The following is an 8407-nucleotide window of genomic DNA, read 5'->3' as shown; positions in this document are numbered from 1 at the left end:
TAGATATTTTATTTGTATATACAGCTATAAAAAAGATTTCACGATTATAGCACGGAATATTACCGTACATGTATATTGTCAAGAAGGATGGATTGCAATCGTAAAAATTTTTCCATTTAATAAATCTACAAGAACGCTGCTGACATTAAATCGCGAAAGTTCCTTGAAAGAAATCGAATAGTTAATAAATATTCTTATTTAAATGTCGCTCCGTATATCGCTAAATTAATCGTGATATTAACAGAGAATCAGAAATGCACTAACAAAAAATGGATCCGGTTGAAAATGGATGAATCAGAATTTTCTGATTAAATTTATTATATATTAGAATTTATATTAGAATTTATAATATATTAGAATTTTAGTTGAGATAATCGAAATTTTGATTGATACAATATTTCTGACAAAATCTATTAGAATTCTTATTTTTATCAGAATAATATATCAATCTATATAATTCAATTAGAATTCTAGCCGATTTAACCAAAAAATTCTGATTCGTTCATTTTCCATCAGAATTACTACTTAATCCAACCAGATCATTTTTCTCAGTGTAAGTATCTCTTACCGGCTTAATTTCAATCTTCAATTTCTTAGCATGATATACTTGCTGTCAATTCGTTTTGCTTTCCTCAAAAGATGTAATTTACGCCTCCGCACCAGGTGCAAACAGGCTTGCATTCCAGGGTCGTCAGTATGCAATGCGTCAACCGGGACTAAGATTCAATCTGACGCATTACGGCCTACGACATACCTTGACCTCGGATTACTGGAGTGTTCCCAAAAGCCATGCGCAGTATCTAATTTCATGCAAGAGGACAGTAAGTTCATCGTGAATTACGTAAGAGCATTCTCACAGGAAAGGTGTATGTTACAATCAACAAGATCCGGCAGAGTTGCATCCTCGCTGGGAGGATCGTATCTCCGCCATGACTTTCAAAGAGATCAACACAATTAACTGTACTGCGCCAATATAATTTTATAGAGTAAATAATTCATCCAATGTCCGACTTCAAGAAATAAATACCGTCAATCGCGATCCACTGCGTTATACATCCGGATGCATTATGCATATCGACGAGAATAGTACACGTTCGTTAAAAAAAGAAGTTCCTTTCACTTTTTTGTTCTCTTTCAAGATTATTTTTGAGATCGTACGCCTTAAGTGAACAACTGGAGACGCTGCCCGATTAAAAAATAAAAGCCAGTAAGAAAAAATGTCAAAGCGCATTGTACTGAAAAATCTAATTTTAAACTTTGTTAGATAAAGTATATTTATTTATACAATGCGATATCCTTTCCATTTGAAAATATCATCTTTGAATCTCAACACAGTCTTGAAGCCATAACGCACGAATGTGTGTCGCGCTAAAAATATTCCCGACTTACAAAATGCAGAAAAATTGTCCGTCTTTCATGTATATATCATATCCTCCATATCACCTTTCGCGGACGTCCCATCCTTGTTAATGCATGACGTAAACGAAGTTACGTATTCGATGTTGAGTCGTGAAACATTACATTGAAACTACTATATTTCCTTAAGATTAATTTGCATCTTCTTACATTAAAAAAAAAAAGTTTTTAGTATTTGTGATTATAAATCGCACGATAAAATAATTATGATTGAAAGCTCCATTTTTATAGTTATTACTGCTACGTTAGTAATAATAATTATATTTATATAATTACATTTTTCAATAATAATCATATATTCATCTTGATATATTCTATAAACATATTTATTATTGCTAACATTATAGCAGTAATAAGTACAAAAATGGAGCTCCTAATCATAATTATTTTATTATATGCAATTATATATCAAAAATTTTCTCTCAGTATAACGTTTAAAATATATGTATTGCACACGAATGCAATACCTGACACAATGTAATTAAATTCAATTAATCTTTTACGTTAGGAAGCATAAATTTTCGGAGCAAACGAGAAGACTATTCTTTTTATCATATAATACAACGCAATACTAGTTATTTAATTGATTTCGCCGCCAGGTATTTGACTGAAACACACAAAATATCACTCAATATACTTTTATCTCAAACCGGATATGCAAAGAAGGAAGCAATTCACGCGCGATGTCATTAACCCTTATGGATTCGCCAAGCATGTTTGACCTACTCCAGTCAACGAAGTATTATATCCGTTTTACAGAGAATTCCGACGTAATAAAAACCCGTTGAACCCGCTGTCTCCGGATACGTGCAATCGATATTCGAAGACCCTGGAAAATAAGGTTGGCACCTCTTTCAAAAGAAAGATAAACGCAATTTCATATCATTCGAAGTTTTTCTCGTCCAAGAAAAAGTTAAAATCATTAAAGATACAATATATAAAGAAAATCACAGTGGATCTGCTTCCGAGACGCTAGCAGTTTTCTATCTCATTATGTTCATCATTATCTCGCGGGATAAAGCGAGTATCATTTTTCTCGAAAAAGATACTGCTATGTCTTTCGAAACGTTGATTAACCAAGCTATTATGCACCGTTATGCAAGAATAGTGATATTAACGAAAGACGCATCGATATTTTGAACGTGATACGATATCAAAAATAAGAACTATGTCACCCGCGAAGAGCAGCATCTCTGTTAAAGCAACTGATTTAACACTAATTGCGAGGACATTTAGTAATTGGTGGGATATACGTGCTGTATTACCTTCCAGCAGCAAGATTTCATACCTCATTGAAACGTGCGAATCTGAAGGGCGATTAAGTCACGATTTTTTCGTACATGTTACTATTTTATTTTTTCGTATATTTTACTCTGACTTCATAAGAGAAAGGTTGATTGCTTCATGAGAAATATTACCATAAATTTCATTGGAAAATTAAATATATAAATTCATTGCACATTAATTAATTGCTAAAGATGACTAATTGCTAAAAGTCGAACTATGTACACATGATAATGTAATGTTGTAAATATTGAAGTTTTATTTATATCGTATTGCGTAATTTTAATCGCGCAAATTCCCGGCTGCCTGTCTTTTATTTTTTCTTGTTTTTGATTTATTTCGATTTGATTATGTTATTTAGTTTTGCATTGTATTATTTTAGTAAGAGTGGTACGAGATGAGAAGTACAAATTAAAATCGAGACAACTCGAGTCAAGTCACATCATCCCGATTTATTTATATTTAATAAATGCATTTCTAAAAAATGCCATTCCAGTTGATAAGCTTTTGTTTTTGTTTTTACGCTTCCATTTTTTTTTCAAAAATTCGAATACAGGGAAAGGGAATGAAAAAAATCAATCACGCGATTCCATTCAGCATTGAACGTGACCGCCCCAATGCTCTAGTTTTCATTGACGCATTATCAGGAAAACCAACAAGGAGCTATTATAGCAATCGGACTACAACTGAGCGTCCGATGATAAATGCAAACTGCAAATGTTTTTTTTTACTACACTCGCATGCGAAGATTTCACGTACGTGTCGAATTCGACGGGTCTAAGGAATCACGTACGTAATAATAAACGTGTCGAAAATACTGCGTATAAACGACGGAAATGCGCACTTTAAATACCACCCTCTTTCCTCTCTTCTCTTTTCCTGTTTATCGCAATTCTTTAACTTGAGAAATGCATCCTGTTATGTAAATAATATTTCAGTATTGTTTTTTTTATAGTAAATTCAATATCACTCGCATATGGAAAAAATAGTTTTCTTGCTAAAATAAATAACAAACTATTCTCAAAATAATAATAAATAATAAAGTAAATTGTTCTCAAAATATAATTAGATACAGATCTGAATATAACTTTATTTAGATCAGACCATCAAAATAATTATATAGAATATTTAAGTTTTAATAACAAAGCTAATAAAAGTTTTAACATTCTAACAATTATTTCTAAAGAACTCTTATTGTAATATATAACCAGTATCGTTATATATTATTTTAATTATTTTAATAACCAAAGAAAATTATTCCAAACAAAATTATTTTTCGATCTAAAAATTTTAGATTCTTCAATAAACTTTTTTTCGTACACTAAATTAATATACATTAAAACTACTTTATAAAGTATTTAAATGCAGTGACATAATATAATCAATTTTTAATAAAACAATACTGCACTTATATTAAATGTCTTTATGTTAAATAACGTGATTATGTCATTATTAAGCAATTAATCTTTTAAAATATTTATATGTTTTTACATTTAACTTCGTTAATTGCATGATAGCTGCTTTTAGTATGCATTAATTCAGCGTAATGTGAGTAATCGAATTCGTTATTATTTTCGCTGAGACTTGCATTTTCGAGCTAGATCCCTTACACTCTGAAACGCTCACGTAAAAATTAATACAGACGTATATATACTTTCTCCGATGTCAGGTGTGAAAATATTGACACGAAACGCGCCGCTCGTCTCATTGCCAAGAATTTGAAAGTGAGATTTAAATACCAAATTTGAAATACCAAGTGTTGCCGAGTCGATCGGTATCACTTATGTCCCGACCTGCTTTGAGATGAAAGATGAACCATGTCGGTTTTCTACCTTTTCTGCCTTACTTTGAGTGCACACACGTCAGCATTTCCTCTTATGGAAGAGCAAAGAGGAAACGATTTCGATGAGAGGTTTAAAGATAAAAAAGGCAAAAAGAGAAAGAGAGAAAAATGGACACTGAAGATGGAACAAAGAAAATCATCCGGTTCCGATATAATAATATAATTGACAATCATGTTCACTTTTATCAATGTAGATTACTTTAATTTCTATTTAACTTATTTTTTATCCTAGTCAGAATTACAGCTATATCAAAAAATAAGGAAAAATAATCTGAAAATTAATAACATATTCAAACCTCTAAAATCCCAGGTGTCATAAAAATTTCAAGAAGTTCAGATGAACTTTCATAAGAACTTCAATAAGAATTTCAAGAAGTTCAAGTAAGGTTGTTATTTTTAACAACTTCGAAAATTCGAAGCTTCGGAAAAGATATTTGTATGAATAGAAGAAAATGAAAATATATTCACAATATACATATATTCGTAAATATATCTGTATACTTTTTATAAAAACATATTCGTTACTATTAACTATTAAATTAAAAATTGTATAACTTTTGATTCTTCGATGCTTCGAAAATTGAAGTATCAAAAATTCGGAACTTCGATCTTCGAAGATGATGCCGAAGTTTCAAAGTTTCGAGGTCCAAATGTCGAAGTCTTCGAAGCAAATCAGCAGCTCTATAATAAAGACAAAAAAGTCACCGGAATTAACTCTAATAGCCTCCATTTTTTATCATTTTCTAGTTTTAAGGTCTGGTTCTATCAATGTAAGATTAATTACGATTTAAGTCACTTTATCTTTTTCTAATTCGATTTAAGTTATTGTTTATCTTTTTCTAAATAGAAAAAGGTAAACAATGACTTATGCTCTACCAATTAAGTTTAATCCCGGTTCAACTTACTCTTCACCTTTTTCTAGTTCTAAGTTTTAGAAAAAGAAGAAGAATAAATTAAATCAAGATTAAAATGTACCCACATTGATAAAATTAGACTGAAATCCCTTTATTATTAAACGTTGCATTAGTTATTACATTATAGAACATTTATTTTACAGAAATATAATACTGTTCATCTTTTATAAACTGTTTTCAAAATTTTATAGATAAAATATATAAGTATATAAATAAGAGAATTGCGAGTTAAAACATTAGGCAGGAAATATAATCAGTAAAATAAATTCTTATGATGTTAAAAGAATCTTTTTTTCCAATAAGATTGATCTTACAATTAATGATAGATAGTACAATCTTAAAAAAGAATGGCTCAATTTTCAATCTCTAATACCTACTTCTACCAATGTAAATTAACTTTAATTTCAAACCAATTTAATCTTCATTTTTTTCCGGTTTTAACAATTAGAAAAAGATAAGTAATCAAACCAAGATTAAAGTTAATCTTACATTGATAGAACCGGATCTAAGAATCAGAAAACGATAAAACAAATCAAACCGAGATTAAAATTAAATTACATTGATAGAAACATCCATCGCGTCTCATGTGATGTGGCAGAGCGAAGATATGATCTGAGGTTCGACACATTGTTCTTGTCATCGCTCGCCGCTCGCTCGTTCGCGAACGCCGGGCGTCGGACGCGTCATTAGCGAGCCGATGACGGCCGGGCGTGCGGTCGTCGTGGCCAATGAAAGCGCCGGCACGCATCTCATTACCGATAATCGAAAGGCACCGCTCGACTTAACAGCCGACCGCGTAGCCTCCAAACCGTGGAGAACGACGGCGCGGCGTTAGCGTCGTGCGTTCCGTATCGTGTCGCCGAGGAACTTTAATAAAGCGCCTACGGACGGAAATCATCAAGCGAGAAGTATTTTTACGCGGGCAATTCCAAACGTCGCCACAAGAGACATTTGAGATTTCCTTTTTTTTTTCTTTCCACTTCCGCCTGCGGAGGAGGAGAGATAAACGGAAGGCGAGATATATCGCGAAAAATCGAAATTGCAGCAGAGAGGTCTGGCACCTGGAAGAGAGGTTGCGCACTGTGGAACGCGCGTCAGCTGCGAATGACGAGAATGCAGAGAACACAAAAAGCAATGCAAAAAATTTACTCACTTCCTCGCGGCGACGGCGGCGGCAGCGACGGTGGTGATAGTGACGGTTCCCGGCTGCTCGCCCAGCTCCGCGCGCTGTCGGTGAATCGAGAATACCGAGATCGTTCCTCTGGAATATTGCTAAACGCTGCGAAACGCGCAGAGTTGCTACAGGTCAGAGTTCGTTTGCTCTTAGGTACTCTCGTACGTATAGGAGGCGAAAACACCGGTGGCACTTCTGTCTCCCGATGTCCGCGCCGAGGTCCGCGGCTCTTCCTCGCGGTGGGCGGGCCGACAACCGGTCGATCGCGGAAGCTCCAATTTCTTCCTCTTCCTCTAATAACGTAAAACTCGGGCAAGTATGCGCCGTAATTCACCGATCCGATCTGCCTGTATCCGATCCGATCTGCGCAAGGAAACGTGGGCGACAATAAAAATCAACGACTTACAGACGGCGACGATCGGCAATCGGTGGATTGATCGCGCGCCACGCGAGTAGAGTGTTTACAGATATATGGATATGTATCTATCTCTCTCAGCGTCGCTCCCGCATGCCTGCCCGCGGGCAGCAAGCCGCCAAGTGTCACTGGCACGTAAGTACGGCGCCGATCGAAACCGCGAGATGTTGACACGCGAAATGCGAGACGACATCCACATTGCACGGTGGTCCCGACACGACTGTCCGACTGCCGCGCCTCGCGGCCTCATGTCGTCGCGCGAGCGCCCGCGAATCTTTGCTCCAAGAATTATCTGTCGGTCAATAAGAGCACCGTTCGTTCCATCGATCAATCCTAAGCTCTTATCGCGGTCGATACCGATTAAAAAATGCCAGCTGACGCTAAGAATATATATATTTGAAATGTATTGAAATGTATTTATAAAATCTGAAAATAATATTCTAAGTAGGGATCCACCGAATATCCGGTATTATCCGGCACTTTTTTACTATTCGATCGAATAGCCGGATATCATTAATAGATATCCGGGAATATATCCGATTTGATGTCACATCCGATTAAATTGTTAATTTTTTTCTTATACAAATGTTCGAGAAATAAATATGTATAGTCATAATGCTATAATATCTTATACATTATTGCAAAATTACAATCTTTTTCTCTATAAGCTTTTTTTTATTTTTATTTTTTTTTTTAAGACACTTGGATTTCGATCGGATATCTGGAAAATGTCGAATATCCGACTCGAAAAAATTACCTTCTCGGATATGCGATGATTTAGCGAGAATGGATTAAAATGGATTGAAATATTTTTCTATCCGAATTTTTCTATCCGTATTTTAAATAGCGAATACTTTTTTTTGGATTTAATTGAATTCAATTGGATTCAATTAGATTCAATTGGATGCAATTGGATTGAAAAACTACATTTCCTATTCAAAATTTTGAATTGAACAGTATTCACAATTGTGTCTGTGTGCACAGGAAAAGCTAATATTTTTTTTTAGATTGAAAGGCATAGAGATATGCTCCATGCAATTCCTATAAATGAATAAAAATGCATTCAGAATTGAAAAACATTCATTTTAACATTCATGAATCAATATTTCTGAAAATCTGAATCCATTTCAATTCATTTCAATCCATTCTCGTTTGCTGGGAGGATATCGGATATCTGATATCCAGTAATTTTATGATCCGATGCATCCTTAATTCCAAGAATATTTCAGAATGTCCCGAAATATTTTCAGACTGTAAGAACATTTAAATAATCGTTAAACATTTTATTCATACATCGTTATATATTCGGAGAATGTTCCATATAATGTGTTCAATGTAACAGTCCACATGATTTCTCATAT

The 8407-nt window shown here is 34.1% G+C and overlaps 1 protein-coding gene across 6 annotated transcripts in view; it reads right to left on the bottom strand.

The window, feature by feature from the left end:
* Positions 1-7254, bottom strand: part of LOC108687005 (inositol 1,4,5-trisphosphate receptor) — a 50717-nt gene extending 43463 nt beyond the window's left edge. For 5 of the 6 annotated variants that reach the window (XM_018192575.1, XM_018192574.1, XM_018192573.1 and 2 more), the window contains exon 1: positions 6611-7254. The gene's annotated coding sequence lies outside the window, so the exon portion shown is untranslated. Of the gene's footprint in view, positions 1-568; positions 621-6610 lie in introns of those variants that run through there. The other variant, XM_018192571.1, reaches the window with a different exon arrangement.
* Between the last annotated feature and the right edge of the window lie 1153 nt (positions 7255-8407).

Source organism: Atta colombica, unplaced genomic scaffold (genome assembly GCF_001594045.1).
Source record: "Atta colombica isolate Treedump-2 unplaced genomic scaffold, Acol1.0 scaffold198, whole genome shotgun sequence".
NCBI lineage: Eukaryota > Metazoa > Arthropoda > Insecta > Hymenoptera > Formicidae > Atta > Atta colombica.
This window is presented reverse-complemented; position numbering and strand designations above follow the sequence as displayed.